The sequence below is a fragment of the Papio anubis genome, chromosome 7 (assembly GCF_008728515.1).
Source record: "Papio anubis isolate 15944 chromosome 7, Panubis1.0, whole genome shotgun sequence".
Taxonomy (NCBI): Eukaryota; Metazoa; Chordata; class Mammalia; order Primates; family Cercopithecidae; genus Papio; species Papio anubis.
In genome coordinates this window covers 89,399,560-89,419,231 of record NC_044982.1, presented here as the reverse complement: position 1 = coordinate 89,419,231, position 19,672 = coordinate 89,399,560, and the positions used below count along the sequence as shown (strand labels likewise).

Below are 19,672 nucleotides of genomic sequence, written 5' to 3'. Positions count from 1 at the left end.
GCCTGGTCCCGGACTCTGGGCGGCCGCCGGCCTCGCGCCCCGCCCCCGCCCCCGGGAGCCCCGCCCCGCCGCCCCGCCCCGCCCCGCTACGCAGCCTCACCGCCCCGCCGCCCGGGTTGGCCGCCCTGCGGGCCACGCGCGGCGATTTGCCACGCGCCGCGTCACCGGGCCGCTCCCGGCTTGGGCTCCCGCGGGTCGGTCAGGGAGGCGGCGGCGGCTGAGCGGGGGCGGCAGGGCGCGACGCCGCCTGGCCGCCCCGCCCTGGGAGGCGCCCGGGCCCTCATCAAGTGACCAGTATCCCTTCCAGGAGAACACGGTCCTTCAGAGGGAAGGGAGCTCCAACCCGCGGCCCCGGCGCCAAGCCGCCGTCATCTCCTTCCTGTGCCGGGTGATCGTCTCCTCACCCACCCGGAAAAACATAGTCCGCCCCCACGTCCTTGTGGAATAGCGCCCGCTTCCAAGCACTGTGACTCTCTTTGCCCTACCGTTGTCTTTCCTATTCCAGCTACTCTAGAATCCACCGAGAGGATAATTCAGCCCTGAAAAGAAACTGATCGGGAGAAGAGAGGAAGGCAACCCAGGAGGGAGGGGAAGACAGGGCTGGCGGAGGGACACCGAAGCAGAGGCCGTAGTGCGCAAGCGCAGCACAGAACGAGTTCCGGTCTGGCCGGGGCCTGTCTCCTAAAAATAGCCCCGGTGTGGGGATCCGTGCGCGGATATCCCGGCGAGTCCCGGGCTGAAAGAGGCGGCTCCGGGCGGCGCGGAGCGCTGGTGGCGGGCCCGGGCTGCGGCGTGTGCGCGCCCGCCAGCTAATCCAGAGACACGGTGAGGGCCGCGGGCAGCGGGGCTCGGTCCGCGGCACCGGCAGTGCTGGAGGGGGGCGGTGTCTCGCTTAGGGGGCCGTGTCTCGCTTAGGGGGCCGAGTAGGGGTTGGGGTGGGGGTGCTGGGGTGGGGGACGGCGCGGCAGAGAGGGTCGCCCGCGGGGCTCCGGGGACCCCTGGACAAGGCCGTGTCCGGCTTGGAGGGGGCCAGGATCGCGGCCGCGCGTCGGCAGGGCGGGTAGGGTGCTGGGAGGCGGCGAGGGGTGGTCGGGTCGGGGTCGGCGCTGAGGAGCTAGGCGCCCGGGGAGGTGGGGGCGGGGTGCCCCGAGGGCGGGCCGGGGGGCTGGATGGGGCTCGGCTGGGCGGCTGGATGGGGCTCGGCTGGGCGGGCCGAGGGCAGCTCAGCGGCGCGGGCTGGTGGCAAGCAGCCTCCCCGGGCGCGCACCGCTTGGGGCCGGGGGGCGGTGGTGGACGTCGCCTCCTTGAAAGTTGAAGGAGTTCTCTGGGGCCCCCGGAGCTTCTCCGGGGCAGTGCGCCCCGAGGGCCCTTTCCTTCCCCTTTTCCCTCCAAGTCCGGGGGTCTCTCTGAAGGGATTAGCCCCAAGTGCGGGGGGCCTTCTTCCCTGTTGGACTTGAAGAAGTTCCCCCACTTCTGCTTTGGGAGAAGATTGGTCTAACGGGGCGGAACGCTTAGGTACGAATTCTGTGAGTGTGTAGATGTCAGTGGCGGTGTCGCTGTTTGCGGCGGACACCTGCGCTTGCGGACGCCCGATCGTGCAGGGAGACGTCGCGGGGACAGAGGGGCTGCACAGGGAACCGCTGGCTGCCCCCTGCCATTCAGGTAGATCCCAGCACGCAGAAAGATTTTTTGTGTTAGAAACTTTGCTTTTTGGCTTGATTTCATGCCTTTGAGCAGTGAGGTTTCTTAAAGTAAGTGAGATAGCGCAAACAAGTTTGGAAAAGGTGAGCAATCCTGAATAAGAAAACAGTTTTTCTTTAAAAGTGTAACTGTAGAATTGTTGCTCACATCTGAAATAGATTCCTGAGCTGTGAAGCGAGCCTCCTGTTATGGTCCAACAGGGAACCGTGTGTAGCTTGACTGTAATGTAGTGTTAACCTGCGTTTTAGTTTACAGTGAGATTGGGCTTCCAATAAATGCCCTGTTAGAAAGGCCTGCCGTGATGTGTTAACAATAGCATATGTATTTTTAAACAAACATTGTCTAACTTTTTTTCGGGTTTTTAGCACAGTATGTTTCCCTTGTGTCTTGTATCATCTATTACTATATGAAGAGGAGGTTCTCTAAAGCTGTAATTAGGTGTACATTACCCAAGAGTACTTTCCCTTTAAGAATCCAGCTGTGTTGTTTTGGCAACTGCTAAGTACTCTAGTTGTCAGTTTTAAAATCTGTGGTACCTTGGCAGTTCTTGAACAGTCTGTGGAAAAGGTAAACAAAATAGTTCTTTTTTAAACATACAAAAATGACATTTCTTTTAATATGAATTTAGGAAGTGAGGATAAAAATAACTGTATTGTGCCTTTATGGCTTTTGTATGTACAATTTTTTTTTGGTGTGTGAATTTTTTGGAGAGCTCAGTCTCTATTTCTTTTTCTGTAAATTACAACTTTTAGGGACTCAAAAGTTTTCACTAAAGCAGATGCCGATTTAGATTCGTTTATATTAAATGTCATAAACACACGTATGTTTATCATAAAACATTAAGATCAGTATTTGTTACATATGGTGATGCATTAATTGACAATAGAATCACCTTTATTTTAATTCTCAGTGAGCATTGTTGCAAAAAGTTGTGATAATGGTGTTATAATAATCAAAAGTACTCTGAAGAGCTAAAACTGGTGGTTTGAATGATTGTAGACTCTAGATTAACAATTTTGTTGAAGAGTATGCTTCCAGTAGCTACTTAGTGAAAACAGTGACTGTGAAGTAATGGTGACCTCTCTAAACGCAGTTATTTGCTTCCCTATTTCCTTTGATTCACATTATGGTTATATATAAAATTGTGGTTTTATTTCATAGTAGAACAGAAGTGTTAAAATTACACTTAACTCTTTACTTGCCTTCAAAAGTTTTTTAAAAAGTTACATTCTGAGGGGTGTTCAGTGGAAGGAAAATAGCTTATTGAGGCCCAGAAATAATTGTAATGTCACCATGTTGAATTATGGTTTGAGAACAATTTCCTTCTGTATTCTTAGAGTTTGTTTTCATGTGGGCATGTGCGACAAAGATTGTTTTTTTGTAAATGCAGTTGGAAATAATCTCTTAAAAATGTTGAGTTGTTTCAAATGGTGATGTTATGTTTTTCAAAGCAATTTCATTACAGTTTGCCTTTTCCATCTAGAATACATTGTGGGTTAATATTAATTTTATTAATATTCCAGCAATAGTAGTGTCATCCATTAATTGCCTACCAGAAAGAGGAGTATTGAATTATATTCTGAGGTTGGTTAAGTAATTATGGAAATGTTTATTAGAATATGATTTTGGAGTTTGAAATAGTCTAGTTAAATATTTGCAGTAGATTTGTGTTCTGATTTAGGAGGAAGAAGCCGTAAACAAATTTGTTACTGAAAAGTAGCATGCTTGTCAGTTTTGGAAAACCATCTTTTTTCCTCCCTTTGCTGCTTTTAGTCTGGCAAGAAGAATGTGGTGTAATATACCATGATAATGGGCCTGGATTTGGGGGCATTTCTGATTTCAAATATTCTGTCTTGTCATAAGACCATGCACCGGTTACTCATGGTACATATGAATGTTTCAAAGTCTAGCCGAAGTTTTTTTTATGCAATGACACTATGAGAAAACTGGTTGTGGACCGCAAATGATCACTATTTCTTTTTTCTAGATAAGAAAGAAAATCTGTGGATTCTTAGTAAATGGAGAAGTGAGTGCCTTCTCTGCTAATGTTTAAATAATAAGTGTAAATATGAAAATCAGATCACCCTTTAAGCTGGATAACCTCAAGCAAGAGAATGCTCTAACATATGCTGATTTGCAAGCCCCAGTAAAGGAAGGCTGCTTGACTCTAGTCAGATCTTGATTCAGATCCAGCTCCACTGCTGACTTAGTTGAGATATCTCCTGTAAAATGAGATAGAATTACACTACCTGTCCCGTGTTGGAATTAAATGAGATAATGAGTGTAAAATTCTAGCGCACTGCCTGAAGCTTAGTGTGCAAAAATGTGTGTTGCTTGATCTCTCTGCATCCCTTCTGGCTGAAGATTATATAGGTACCCTGCCCAGTACCTATACGTTTAGTGTTTGTGACCAAAAGGATTTCGTATAGTGTATCAATAGAGAATGCTTATGTATTTGTTTTGGATAAAATATCCCAGCATCCTAAATTCATTGTCAGATTATACATAAAATACTTGATTGGCTGTTTTAAAACATTAGAATTTTGATCTTCAACCATAGTTTGTTTCTAATCTCCATAGTCTCCCCAAATATTTTTCTAAAGATTCAAGTTAAATAGAAATAGTTTCCCAATCTTCAGTGAATTCTGTCTTTTAGGGATTGTCTGTGGGAGTGGTCTCTAAGATATGGTATTTAAAATTTAAAATTAGAAGAATACTTTTGTAATCTACCTTGAATAGGTATTTTAAAATAGCTTTATCTACTGAAGAAAAGTTTTTAAATATTTTAATATTGAAGGTTATTTTCATATTTTAAAGTAACTTCTTTAACAGTTAATCTGTAATTTTTTAAATACTTTTATTTGGTGTGAAATTAATGATTTTCTTTGTGTATAGTCTATCTGTGTGCCTTATAAGAAATGGACCTTGTGTCCGGTTTATTATAATTAAGAGTGTAAATCCATTTGTTAATTAGTAAGTCTTACACATAGCACATGATATAGGTTGGTTCTTATTTAATAAGTACTAAATTTTTATATAGAGGCTTTATTTATACTTTAATAATTAATATTTATATTTACTGAATTTAATTGATGTTTACTGAATTTAATATTTTAATTATCTTAGTCAAGATGAAATCATAAGCATATGAGTTAAAAATATTAGCTCCTTTTGAGGTGGAATACCATATTTAAACATTGGTGTATGAAGGCAGGTAATTTACTTCATCATTATTTTAACAAATGGTGTTGATAAAAGGAACAAACATGGGCGAAAAACATATTAATTAATCAAATGTCTAGTAAATACCAACCCGGGCATGTCTTTTTGTGGTTGTCTTGAATTAATACTAATTTTATTTCCTTACACAAAAATATAAACTTCAGAAACAAAATAAACAGGAAGAAATAGAAAGCAAAAACAAAACAAAAAACTTTAATACATGGACTTAAAAAATTCTCACCATTATTAAAATTATATGCTTGAGAAATGTTTTCAGCAGTGATCAGTAAGTTTATACTGCATGAGCTGGACGTTTTTACTTCGTTACTTGTGTGACCAGCAGCATGCATGTGCAGGTTGACTTGGATTCATTTGAGGCATGATTTGTGACACTTGGAACAAAGGGCTGCTTCCCGTTCGACCTGGTAAGAGAACTTGTAACTTTTGGGCTTAATAAAACAAGCTGCTCTTACATTGAGTAATACTATATTAGCCTGTTTGACCTCTCATCCTCATCCTTAGCTGTCTATCTTCTACATAGAAATTGGAATTATATTTCTAGAATTCAGATCTATGTGTCATTTCTTCTTAAAGAAAAAAAAAAAACTTTGAAGGCATATGAGATCAATAGAGAGGCAGTAATGTCAGGGATAGAAGATTGGCCTATAAAATCAGACTTCCTGGCTGAGCGTGGTGGCTCATGCCTGTAATCCCAGAACTTTGGGAGGTGGAGGTGTGCGGATCACCTGAAGTTGGGACTTCGAGACCAACCTGGCCAACATGGCGAAACCCTGTCTCTACTAAAAATACAAAAATTAGCTGGGCGTAGTGGCTCACACCTGTAATCCCAGCCACTCTGGAGGCTTAGACACGAGAATCGCTTGAACCCACGAGGCAGAGGTTACAGTGAGCCGAGATCACGCCACTGCACTCCAGCCTGGGTGATGGAGTGAGACTCTGTCTCCAAAAAAAAAAAAAAACAACAACAACAACAGACTTCCCATCCTAAGTTAAAATACCTACTGTGTTCTTATGTAGCTACTTACACTTTGTGTTCTTTGGCAAGTTCTTAGGATTTTTGAGGCTTAGTGTATAAAATAGTAATTATAACATTATTTCATATGGTTTTTGAGAGGATTAGATGAGGTGTGTATTATAAAGTGCAGTGCCTGGTATATAACCTGCATTAATTTTCCTCCTACTATTACTATCATTACTGCTACTGCTATTGCTATTAGTCATGGCTCACTTTATAATATGATTCCGTTGTATCTTTTGAGGCTCATTTTCAGCCATCACCTTTCAGTTTCTATGCCCTAGTCAAAGCCAACTATTAGTGCTAATCTGAAAAGGCTATGTGTTTTCATGCTGATGACTACTACTGTTATTTCTCCAGCTCAGACTTCTCTTGAGTTTGATATTCACTTGGAAGTCTAGTTGGAATCTCAGATATAATATAAGTGATATAGCTAAAATATAGCTATATTTTCCCTCTCCCCTAGCCTTCTTCCTACCTCTAAACCCTGGTGTTTCTGCTGGCATTCCCTATATCCATAAATGGCAGTACCTAAGCCAAAAACTTACGATATTATTCTTGATTCTTTCCATTTCTCTTAAATCCAATCTATCCCCATGTCCTGTTGTACCTTCCCACTTTATCTTGAGCAGTCCACTGCTCTTAGTCTTCATTGCCACCTCTTTATTTTAAGCCATCATTCTCTTGCATGAAATACTGCAGTAATTTTCTAAGTGGGCTTATTTCTCTTCTTGCTCCACACAAGTTTTTTTTTTTTTTCTTCACACAGCAGCCTGAGAATCATTTTAAGAGTCTACATTGGATCATATCATTTTTCTGCCTAAAATCTTCTAGTGACTTCCCATTCCTCTCAAAATCAAGGCTGTCCTCCATTCTGTGGCTGAAATGGCCCTGAATGATCTTTCTCCTTCTCATCATTCTTCCCCTCATTCATTGGATGCCAGCCACGAAGGCCTCTCAGTGTTTCTTAAATGCACCCTTTCTTTTAGGGCCTTTTGCACTTTTTGTACTCCCTCCTTGGGATATTCTTCAAATGTCTGGCTTGGCCAAACGCTTTGGAGCTTGGCCCAAATCTCACTTCTCACTCAGAGGCCTAATGTGACCATCCTATTTAATATTGCACTCTACTATTTTACTCTCTTACACAGATTATTTCCTTCAAGACAATTGTAATTTGTGTATACCTGGTTTGCTTAGTTATTGCTTATTTATGGTATTTGTCCATTACCTGAATATAAACTCCATGAAGGCAGAGGCCTTGTTCACCGTATTCTTAGCTGTATCCCCAGGCATTAGCATGCTGCCTGGCACTTGGAAGATAGTAGATATTTGATGCTTCTGTATCTTTGTTCATGTTTTTGCCAATGATCGGAATGCTGTCTTGCTCACATAGTAGTAGTTATTGAACTACTTATCCTTTAAGTCTTGGCTCAAATGTCATCTGTGATACCAGTTTTAATCTCCTAGACAAAAGTTTTTTGGTCTTGCTTTTGTGTGCCCATGATATATGCACTGTTTGTTTTAGAGTAAATCCCTTGTTAGGTATTTAGAATATTATAATTGATGTCAGTTTCTTCTATTAGGCTGAGTTGCTATGTCAAGGACCAGCTAGCTCTTTTTGTGTGCTCAGTATCTACCAACTAACCTATCATAGTAGATATAGTGAATTCTCAGTAAATGTTGAATTGAGTAGAAGTTGTCCTAATCAACGGAAATAACCAGCCACAGACCAGTTTTCCCAAATCACACTTTAAAAATCATAAAGGTACTTTCCAGATTATAATCTTACTTTATGTGTTTTCTGTTAACATACTATCATTATCGTTCTAAGGGGCAGGAATTCGAGAGCTGTGGAGCGCAAGGGCATTTCCTCAGATTCTATTTTGCTTTCTTGCCGGGCACTGAGTAGCCATCTTGTCTGAAGGAAGTATTTCTAGTTTGAAGTGCATATCCCTGTTATTCCTTACTAGCCAACATCCCTTCTGGCCCTATTCCTTCCCCGTAGCTTATCCAGCTAATTTCATATGTTTACAGAAAAGCTCCAAGTTGAGGGGGGAACTTTAAGGAAATTAACATAGTATACGTGAAATACATTACTTATTCAGCTGTATTGCTAATGAAAATACATCAAAGAACTTTTGTGGCCAACATTAGGAACCCAACCACCATTTGTAATTGTGAAAGTCATTCCCCATTCTAAATAGCTGACTTACAAATAGGCTTTTGGAACATATCCCATTTGTAAATTGGGGACTCCTTTGGCAAAATGTTTATTTTGATCCTGAAAACCTTTTTGTTAATGGTGTTAAATCTAATTGATGATATGGATTATGAAGAGAAAGGGAGAGAAGAATATGGGGGTTAAGGTTTTGTTTTTGTTTTCTTTCAGAAATGGCTTAATTTCCACAAAGTAAAGTTTTAGGGTTGACAGACTTTTTTTTTTTTAATTTATTTTGGAAAAAAATCAAACCTAGGGAAAAGTTACAAGAATAGTACAATGAACTCCCATTTATATCTGCCTCAGATTCACCAGTTGTTAACATATACCACATTTGCTTTGTCATTCTTGCTCTCTTTTTATATTTGCAGAGTGGGTACAAAGTCTGGAAGCAGAGATTATTATTTTATTTACAGTTTGAAACTCCTTGATTACATCTTCTTCCTAGAGCAGCTATTCCCAGCCTTTTTGGCACCAGGGACTGTTTTTGTGGAAGACAATTTTTCCACAAATGGTGGGGGGAGGGGATGGTTTCAAAATGATTCAAGCACATTACATTTATTGTACACTTTATTTCTATTATTATTGCATTGTAATATATAATGAAATACTTATACAACTCACCATGATGTAGAATCAGTGGGAGCCCAGAGCTTGTTTTCCTGCCACTAGAGGGTCCCATCTGCGGGTGATGGGAGACAGTGACTAAAGATCTTATCAGGCATTAGAGTCTCATAAGGAGTGCACAACCTAGATGCTTTGCATGTGCGGTTCACAGTGGAGTTTGTGCTTCTGTGAGAGTTGAGTGTTGCCGTTGATCTGACTGACAGGAGGTGGAGCTCAGGCGGTAATGCAAGTGATGGGGAGCGGCTATAAATACATATGAAGCTTCACTCGCTGGCCTGCTGCTCACCTGTTGCTGTGTGGCCCCATTCCTAACAGGCCATGGACTGTACCGGTCTGTGGCCCTGGTGTTGGGGACCCTGGTCTAGAGTATGCCAATGATGCAAGTTTATTTAGTTAAAGTCAGTGGCAAAACATCACGGGTCTGATTAAATTCAGGTTATATACAGGGAAATGCTATGTTAATGCTCTGTGTACATTTCCAACAAGGAAACCACATGGAATAGCATTGAACATATCTGGTGTTATGTAATATCAAGAATAGATCTTTTTGCTCATCTCCTTTTTTTCTCTTTTTTGTTCTCTGCCTATTAAAATTATTTTTATTGTTGAACCATTTGAGAGGAGGTTGCACACATCAAGTTCCCTTACCCCTTAATGCTTCAACTGGTATCTCCTAATAAGGGCATATTCTTATATTAGTATGGGAGATTCAAGACATTTAATATTGATCTTATTGTTTAATGTACAGTTGGTGTTGAAATTTCTCCAGTAGTGTCAATAATATCCTTTAATATTTTTCCCATTCCAATATTATACAATGTATCTTAATTATATCTCTTGTATTGTTTAATCTGAAACAGTTCTTCAGCCTTTTTAATTCTTGGGTTTTGTAGAGTACAGACCCTTTGTTTTGTGGGATGTACATTGGTTTGGATTGTCCAGTTGCTTCTTTGTAATTAGATTCAGGGTTTGCATTTTTGGCAGGAATCCCATGTAAGTGGTGGTGTATTCTCAGTGCATCACATCATGAGGCAGTATGGTGTCATTTTGACTATGTTGTTGATGTTTATTTGGACCGCTTAGTTAAGGTTTTACCTGCTAGTTTTCTCTATTACAAAAGGTATCATAGTCCCCCTTGTTATTACTCAGTAATCTGTTGGAGACTGAAAATTTCCTCCTCCAAACGCTTACAGAATGGTTTTAGCATTCGTTGATTACTCTTGCCTGAATTACTTATTACACAGAATTGCAAAATAGTGTTTTTCTAACCATCATTCCCTCTCCATTTATTAGTGGGCATTCTAGTCTGTTTTAAAGAAGACCTTGTCCTATTCATTTTGATATCAATATATCATAGATTCTTTTTTATTAAGTAGGTTATTGTCTATTACCTGCCAGTATTCATTTTGATGTTCCAAATTAACCCACATTTGGTTAGTGGAAACCTCTTCACATTAACTCATTGGTTGTTTTAACATGTTCCCATCATTTGTTGAGCACTTTCTTGCATTCTGGACCAGTAAGATATTCCAGGCTTATCTTATGGTCATCTCCTGCTGTTGTCCTGCAATCAGTCTTTACATTATTTCAAGTTTTCCTTTATTGGGTAAGAGTATTTAGACACCAGAAACCAGGCAGCTGGTATGCTATTGATATTGGAGTTTCATTGTTTCAGAGCCGTTTTGGCTTATTAAGCTAAGAAATTTTGAATTTATGCTGATTCCTCGGGCAGTAGTTTGTGATTTCTCTTTATATTCCCAAAACTCCTAGGAGAAAACTGTTTTCTTTGAAAGTGTTAACAATTTAAGTAACTACTTTCACCGAATTTTTCTATTTAATTCTGCAGTGGTTGCATCTTGTTTTCCAAAACATATTTTAAAACAGGAGTATGAATCCTGTTTTATGTCTTTTATTTATTCATTGAGTATGTTCCATAGTGTCTTGAGCGTGGTTGATTTGTCTTGAACAAGGTTGTTGTTTATAATGTATAATTATAATAATGAGCTAATATTATCTTTATTACTCTTACACCATAATGAAATATTCTTATATTTGTTTTAATACTTTAGTTAATTTTGTGGAAACGTTTCTTTTAAATGAAGTGTTGATTTTATATATTTTGTTTTTAATAACTGTTATTCTAGAAGAAACATAAACTTTAGGTTTTAACTTAAAAAATTTAAAAGCCTAATTCCTGAAATTAAAGTATATAATTAATGAACATCAAAATGCCTAATCTTGGCATTGCTGTTATACTGTTTTGTTCATTAACAAGTAAAATAACCTTTCTGGGCATCACTTTAATTATACAATGAGATGATATCTAGATCCCTTTTAACTCTGTGTTACACACTGTATATATAATTAATGTTAAATTGTTTATGAAAGTGAGATTAAGTATCAAAGTATAGTGGAAGAAATATTATGCTTCTGATCCAGGAGTTATTGAGTTCAAAATCTTTGTAACTATTGTGTTATTTTGGCGATTTATTTCACAGTTTGAAATAACTGGTAACTTCATTACTTTATTAATGCAGTCCACTGGGCCGGGTGCTGTGGAAATAACGGTGAGCAAGGCTTGGCTTTCACAGTCTTGGGGAGTGTGGGCATATATGATTTGTGCTTGATTTTGACGTATAATAGATGTGTACAGTGCAGAGTACACATCTGCAAGGGTAATTAACCTAGTTTCAGGAATGCCAGGAAAATAAGCCCAGAGGAAGTGATGCCTAGGTTGAGGCTTGAAGAGTGAATAGGACTTACTCTTGTGAAGAGGAAAGTAGAGTTTACCAGGCCTGTCTTAAGGACAAGAGATACACTTCAAGAGCTTGGATTATTTTGGAGAAAGTCAGAGTATAGTATGTCTGAATCAGGAGAGCAAGGGAGGGCAGATACCAAGAGAGTAGTGAAAGATGAGGCTGAAATAAGGACTAGATTATAAAGAACCCTTAAGTTATGTTAAAGAATTTGAACTGGCCAGGTGTGGTGGTTCATGCCTGTAATCCCAGCACTTTGGGAGGCCGAGGCAGGTGGATCATGAGGTCAGGAGATCGAGACCATCCTGGCCAACATGGCAAAACCCCGTCTGTAGTGAAAATGCAAAAATTAGCTGGGTGTGGTGGTGCGTGCCTGTAGTCCCAACTACTCTAGAGGCTGAGGCCAGAGAATCACTTGAACCCAGGAGGTAGAGATTGCAGTGAGCCAAGGTCACACCACTGCACTCCAGCCTGATGACAGAGCCAGACTCAGTCTCAAAAAAAAAAAAAATAAATAAATAAAAGAATTTCTTGGATGACTTTATCCTGGGGGAAATAGAAGGATCTTAAACCTGGGAAGAAACTAGTTAAAAAGATAATGCTGGTTTCACCGTGGAGGATTATTTGGAGAGAGTTAAGACTGGTAGGCAGGGAGGATTTTTAGGAGAGCTTTATAAAAAATTATTTGAAAGGAGTAAGGTGGCTTGGACTATGTTGGTGGGAGGAGGGTTGAAGAAATAGGTGGACATGAGAGATATCTAGGAGGTAGGATTAAAGGACTCAGTGATGGAGGGCATGTTGAATGTGAAAGAGGAAAAAGAGGAATAATGGTCAGTGAGGTGAATGAATCGGCTGTTTACTGAAATGGGAAGCATAGAAGGAAGAGCAGATTTGAGAGATGATGATGAGTTTATTTGTGAGAGAGTGCTCAGGAAGAGTAAAGAGGTGTAGGCAGAGAGTGGGATATATGAATTTACTATCAGGAGTGGAACAGTTCCTGATAATGACAAGGCCATGGATTGAGTATTTGAAGAGAAGTGGAAGGGAAGGAATGAAATTGTCAGGGAACTGAGAGGATTTATCTCTAAAGCCTGAGGACATGTCTACCCTAAGGTGGGGCACCCTGTTTTAGATGACCTCAAGGTATTTAATGTTTGGTCTTGGAAAACAGAAATGAAAAATGATAAATGCTATATTCTCAATAAGATTATCTTAAGTTAAAACAAATGAACAGAAAAGCAAAAAACCCCCACAAAAGTAAAATCTTTTTTCCTAAACAAAGCAGGATACTATTTGATTATTCCAGATACTTAATGTGCCCCTCAGTAGTGGCTAAAAAATCATAAAACATATCAAGCATACAAAAAGAATTAGTGAATAATGTAATGAACACTAGCAGAAAGAATGCAGTGGACATTTCTCAGTCTCATTGTCTCATTGTCCTTTTTCCTTCTTCAGAGATAATCATTATCTTAAAACTTAGATTTACCTTTCTCATTGATTTGTTTTTAAAATGGCATATATATTGCTAAACAATATGTAGTGTTTTGCATGTTTGAAAACTGTATTGAATGGTACTGAACTCTTCAATACCTTCTGCAGTTTGTCTCAGCAAATATCAATATAAATATTCTTTTCAGTATGTAATGAACTGATTATTAACATTAGAACAAAGCAATGAGAAACTATGCCGTTGATGAATTATTCTGAATTGCCGTAGGAATTGGTATAATTTACTTGTTTTTGTATAAATGAAGCTAATAATCATGAGTTTTCCTTTTTTTAAATGTTCCCGTCCATAAAAGACAACATTAAAACATTTTTTATTGTGGAATAATGTTGGATTTAGGAAAAGTTGCAAAAATAGTATTGTATAGAGTGTTTGCTTTTACTCTTTATCCAACTCGCTGTAATGTTGGACAGCTATATAACCATAATGTAAGTACCAAAACCAGGAAAGTCAATACTGGTATGATACTATTTACTTTTTCATTATGAAAACCTTTTTTTGAATTTAATCAGTTTTTCTTCTAATGATGTTTATCTGTTCTAAGTTTCAGTCCATAATCCCACATTGCATTTATTTGTTGTGTTTCTTTAGTCTCCTGAAATCTGTGATATTAACTCATTTTTTTTCTTGTTGTGTTTATGATCTTGATGCTCTTTTGAAGAGTACTGGTCATTATTTTGTAGAATGTCTTTCAATTTGGGTTTCTCTGATGCTTTGTTATGATTAATGTGGGATTATATCTTTTTGGCAATACACCGAAGTGTATTGTTATCAGGCAATGCACCTGGTACCTCATATCAGGAGGTATGTTTATATCAGGGGCTACACGATGTCACTGTTTTATTATTAGTGATGTTAATCTTGTTCGCCTAATTAAGGTAGTATCTGCTGATCTCTCCTCTGTAAAGTCATGGTGTAATTGATAAATATTTTTGGGGAGATACTTTGAGATTATGCTGATTTCTGTTTTTTCATCCAGCTTTCATCCATTCACTTTGTCATCCATTGCTGGAACTTATCTGTGACACTTAGTACTGTAGTATTAACCTCATGGTGATTTTGTAGTTTCCTTGTTCCTTTCTCATTTATTAATTAAAATCCTTTAATGAAGAAGCGTCTGTTCTCCCTCATTTATTTATTCACTCATTTATATCAGTATAGACTCAAAGGTTTTTATTTTGTAGGTTGTAATCTGATGCTGTCACTTACGTTACTGCTCAGATTGTTCTGCTTTGACATTGAGAGCTCTGTCAGGTTGGTTCCTTGTCCTTTTGACACGCCCCTATCCGTTTCAAAGCTCTTCTTCACTTTCTGGTACTGAAAAGTTTCTGAGAAACTTCAGGCTCATCTTGCATTTTACCAGCTCCAACCCTGTAATCATCATCTTTTCCAAAAAGCCCTGGCTCCTTATTTTGGGGGATAGCATTTAGAAACCAAGATCTGGGTACTGGGACTAGGACTGCTCATTGCTATGGGGGAGTCATTTTTTTTCTAGACCTTCTCAACACACAGAGCTAAGAAATCTGTGTGTATACGAACCCACACATTTACATACATCCACAGTCAATTCTGCTACACCGCAGCATATTTGTTCCTCAGAATCACTATGTATGCATAATCATGCAGTGAAAGCCACAGGGTTCGTGTGATCAATGAAGTTAGAGAAAGAGCATTCAAAAACTTTGTCGCTGACACATTAAAAGAAAGGATAGGAACTTAAACCTGATTAAAACAGTGGCATGGTTTTAGACATGTTAAATTGTTAAGGAATATATCAGTACATGATAAATGTGTTAGTTTACCATGAAAAAGGCATGAAGTTTGCTTATGTGAGTGTCCTAAGAGGTGTGGCTTTTGAGTTACTGTGAAATGGTGGAAGGAGAGTTGTCAGATGAAACCTAACACCAAATGTGGATAGATGGGGCTCATAACACATGACCTGTGGTAGCTCATTTTCATTTAAATCAATTCTCTCTTAGGTGCCTTGCAATTTCGTCTTCATTTCTGTACTAATTTTGTATTTTTTCCCATTTCTGGTCTGAATTTAGCCAGCTTTTAAAGTTTCTCTTTGTATTTTGTTCATTTGGTTTTTAGATTTCTGATTCATGGTGGTTTTCGTATGATCAAATGCTTGTTTGAATATATTTAATTCTGTTTGGAGTATTGGCTTATAGTTTTTTTCTGCTTTAAGGTTTTTTTTTTTTGGTCAGTGGAGGGTGGGGCAGGGTTCCTTGCTGGATATGTTTACCACATTCTCTTTCTTAATTTTCTGGACTTTTCTTTTGTTATTTTTTTTTGAGACGGAGTCTCACTGTCGCCCAGGCTGGAATGCAGTGGCATGATCTCAGCTCACTGCAACCTCTGCCTCCCAGTTTCAAGCGATTCTCATGCTTCAGCCTCCCAAGTAGCTAGGATTACAGGCACGCGCCACCATGCCTGGCTAAGTTTTTGTATTTTTAGTTGAGGCGGGGTTTTGCCAGGCTGGTCTCGGACTCGCGGCCTCAAGTGATCCACCTGTCTCAGCCTCCCAAAGTGCTGGGATTACAGGCATGAGCCACTGTGCCCAGCCTTGTTCATTTTTATAGTATTGGGAGTTTTATAGTATTCCTAGTTTATTGATTCTCTCTTTTAGTATAGTCTTGTTACTTCAGTGGTTTTTATTGTTTCAATGGTTGGAGAAGAGTTGTGGGACTTGCAATTTTATGAGTCTTTTAAGGTCTTGTAGTACCTTGAATATTCCCTTTTCTTTTTCCTTTTACCTTACAGTTACCGAAGGACAGTTTCCTCTTCTTTTTGCCTATTTGTGCCAGCTGCCAGAAGCTGTGTGTTTCAGCGTGCCTCTTTACGTGGCCCTTTAAATCAAAAAAATTTTGAAATTTGTTCCCTATAGTCTCTGTTCTGATCTCTCCAGACACTTCTCCACTATTTTCAGATTTAGGGTGGGTTTAATCTTTCTGATGGTCTTTCCAGATGATCCTTAGGCCCCATTACTAGCCTCCTGCCACAAAGGTTTGGGGTTTTGGATGGATGAGAGTTTTGGGGGATCAGTCAAAGAGTTGGGGTGAATGACAGTTCGAGGGATCAATTGCTGGGATTTGGTGACTCCGCCCCCCCACCCCCAGCCCGTGCAGTTTTGCAGTGTCAACATTCTTTGTCTTCAAGCTGTGCTGTGTGGTTTCGTATAGAATTTCCTTTTCCTTTCTTATTTTTTCACATGGTTTAGGGATAGTATTTTAGAGTTGCATAGATATACTTGGCACCACTGTCCTCAGTTTCTAAAGTCTATACTTTGAGAGGAGTGAGGAAAACTCGTTGACTTGTCCTGCCGGTGCTAATAAAACTTTTAGTTAGGAAAAGACATAGGCAGTCAACTTCCACTGGTGAGCTAGAGTCTCCGGAAAGTATCACGAAGGAGGAGAAATAAACTGCATTTCAACGCCCTTACTTCATTCTGATAACATGCAAATGTTGGTTCTGGGTTATTGCAAGTCTTACTGTTTTTTTTGAAAAGCAAGGTTATTCAAAGGTTTGTGTCTATAATATAAATCAGAAATGCCTTGGTTTTATTATATGAAGGAGTTATAGGCCTATATTTGGCCAAGGGCTTCCTTTGGTACTTTTTATTCCAATGTCAATCTAACATAAGATGTTTTCTGTAAAGGTAACTTCTAAACTTGTGAATTGGTTTGGTAGAAGTTAACTTTTTGAAAATTAAACTTTATTACCTCTTTATATATTTATTCTACTTTTGGTTTTCTTGGTATTATTTTATGGTTTTGACAGTTGTTCCTTTCTTCCAATAAATGGTAGGTACGATGTTATTCCTTGACTCTACACTTGTTATTGTGTTTAATAAGATGGCACTAAATCTGTTAGGTAGCTTAAGTTAGTTAGTTATCTATCTTTTATGCCTTTTATCTATTTTTTAACATGAGAAATTTAACATAAAGTTGGAAATGTGTAGAAGTTCTTTATGCTTGGTTTTCCTCTATAAATTAGTTGCTTAAAATATTTATTACCTGTGAACATTTCTTTCCCTAAAGATAATAAGTAGTCTGTCAGTATTTTCTGTTGGAGTGAGAAATAGACTTCATTAGTCATTATACATTTCTTTTTGTAAAAATATCAACCAGAATTAAAGAGTATATTGGCTTTTAATATCAGAATTCTATCATAATATAATTTAAAACCTTTTGCTATTAATGACACAGTTTTGGAGTTATCCATATGTCTTTCAAATGTTGTTTAAAGGCAGTCAGTCTCTATGCCCATCTGTCTGTCATTGGGACTTCATTTATGAGCTTTCATTTTTTTTTCATAGTTTCCACAAGTCGTAAGGACTTCTCAGACTCATTATACCTTCATTTCCTTATTTGAATGATCATTTGCTAAAACTGTGTCTTTTTATTGATCTCCCTTTTTTTCCTTTCAACTGGTAAATATGGATAGTCACCAAATGGTGGCCTGGGCTCTGGTTCCCCCAGACCCTTCTTCTTTTGGACTCTGTCCCTTATCTGTTTCTCACTGTTTTAATGATTATTTCTATATTGTTGATTCCAAAATAGAAACATATATAAGATATAGCTCTTTGCTTCTAGGAAGTAATGGTTTAGGGAGGGTAAAATCCCATTAATTACTAAGTGATGTGTAAATCTTACACATAATAATGGATTAGGGAGTTCAGGAAAGGAAGAGTTTTGAGGTGTTCAGGGAATGCTTCATGGAAGGATTGACATTTGAACTGGATATCAAGTTTTATTGTCAGAGTTGTGGAAAAAATACACCACGTAGAACAGTTTGAGCAAAAGAGCCAAAACAGAAGAAGGAGAGCTGCTTGTTGGACAGTTTGGCTAGATTGGAGGGTTTTTCAGAAGTAGAGATGGTAAAGTGGGAAAGAGAGCTTGAGACTAGTTTGTAGTGGTGCTGGAATGTTCAGCAGTTTAAATTTTGTTCTTCAGGTGAAAAAAAGCCATTGACAGTTTTTAAGCATGGAAATGACCAAAACCTTCTTTAATATGCCCATATAAGATAATGAAGATAATGTGTATGTCATTTCTTATTAACATTAATAATTATTAATAAAGCTTGCTGCCTTAAAGAATAATGCTTAAGATACTTTTTAAGAAAGCATAGTGATAGGCTCATTCTTTGATTGTTTGAAGGGAGTTGAAGGGGGACTTCCAGCTTTCAGGTGGAAGATGTGGGTAAAGATTGTCCTTTCCTCATTCTTCCTTGTATCCTACTTTCTTCTTGATTTCCTTTCCCAGGCCAGACTCTGCTGCCCTTGAAAACTGGATTCCTTCTCAGTAGTAGTTTTTGTCTTTTAAAATCCGATAGTATTTTTTCTGCCTTACTCTATTTTTCATATTTGACCTTATTATACTAAGGTAATAGATGTGTACACACTGCATTGAAGGCTTTTATGCTTGTCTTATTTCTTCTTGTATTCTCTTCATGTAGCATCTCAGTAAAAATATAGTAAGTAAATGAATCTTTTAAATTGCTGTTACAAATGACTGAGGATTTTACACTTTGCAAAGTTGCTATTGATCTAGCATTTGGACTGAGCTAAGGTTTTGAAATAATGGCTTTAAAGTCATCTCTATAGCTCTGCTGGTCTAGGTCAGTAGTTGTCAACTTTTTTTCTGCTGTGAGATACAGTAGGTGAAATTTTGACATGCATGATGCACTCCCATAACTTTTATAGCAGAGAGGTATAGTATTACAGTAATTTATAATTGCCACAACTAGCCTGGGATATGTTGTAGATATAATAGTTAGTAGTTAATGTGCAATTCTTAGGGCAGTAGCTATAAATCAGCCCAGTTCTCTTCCATGGAAGAAGTAATATCATAGTGTAAGTAAAGGGGATGTTATGAGGATAATCTGAAACCACTCATTTTTCTTTTAAGATTCAAACCAATACTTTAGGAGTGTCACATTACTTGTGAGATAACTCCCAAGTTATTGTGATGTTCATCTGTCAAGTTAGCTTTAAGACCTTTTGGAATTGTTCTTTTCCATTAGTTCAGGTGCTTTTTGTTTGTTTTAAATAGATATAATCCTATTTCAATATAGATTAGATTGGTAGTTGGGATTATACTCCTGGATTCTATTTCATTTCTATGAGCTTTAGAGTTTGCATTCCTAAAATGTCCTCTGCAGCTTCTTCCGGTTCAGAACTGTAGGAAGTTGGTGAATATCATGAATAGAGCATCCAAACTTTTTCTACATTCTGGTTAAAAGCCTTATTAATATGGAAACCTGTTTGATAGACTTTGACACTTTACTAGATTGTTTAACCAAAGTCATGCATATTTGATCATTATGTGAAGTACAAAAGATTACATTTTGAAGTGTTCCAATTTTTAAACTTTGTGTTTGTGTGTGCTGCTTGTCACAGGTGTTTGGGTGGTTGAGGACTGTAAAAGTGATGGATTCCAGTCACCATATGCCCGAGAAGGAATACTGGGAGTATTAGCCTGTACCATGATACTGAAGAGTAGGGCAAATGGAACCTTAGCATTTGGGAAGTCACATCCTCCACCTGAAGAATTACAAATTCTAATGAATTTGTAATTGCTGATAATATATATTAATAA

General features: G+C 38.7%; 1 protein-coding gene across 8 annotated transcripts in view; it reads left to right on the top strand.

Annotated features, from left to right (window-relative positions):
- Window positions 1–277: 277 nt before the first annotated feature.
- Window positions 278–19,672, top strand: part of MEF2A (myocyte enhancer factor 2A) — a 161,436-nt gene continuing 142,041 nt past the window's right edge. For 2 of the 8 annotated variants that reach the window (XM_009210980.4, XM_009210973.4), the window contains exon 1: window positions 280–825. The gene's annotated coding sequence lies outside the window, so the exon portion shown is untranslated. Of the gene's footprint in view, window positions 826–19,672 lie in introns of all 8 variants that reach the window. The other 6 variants (XM_009210975.4, XM_009210977.4, XM_009210979.4 and 3 more) reach the window with 5 other exon arrangements.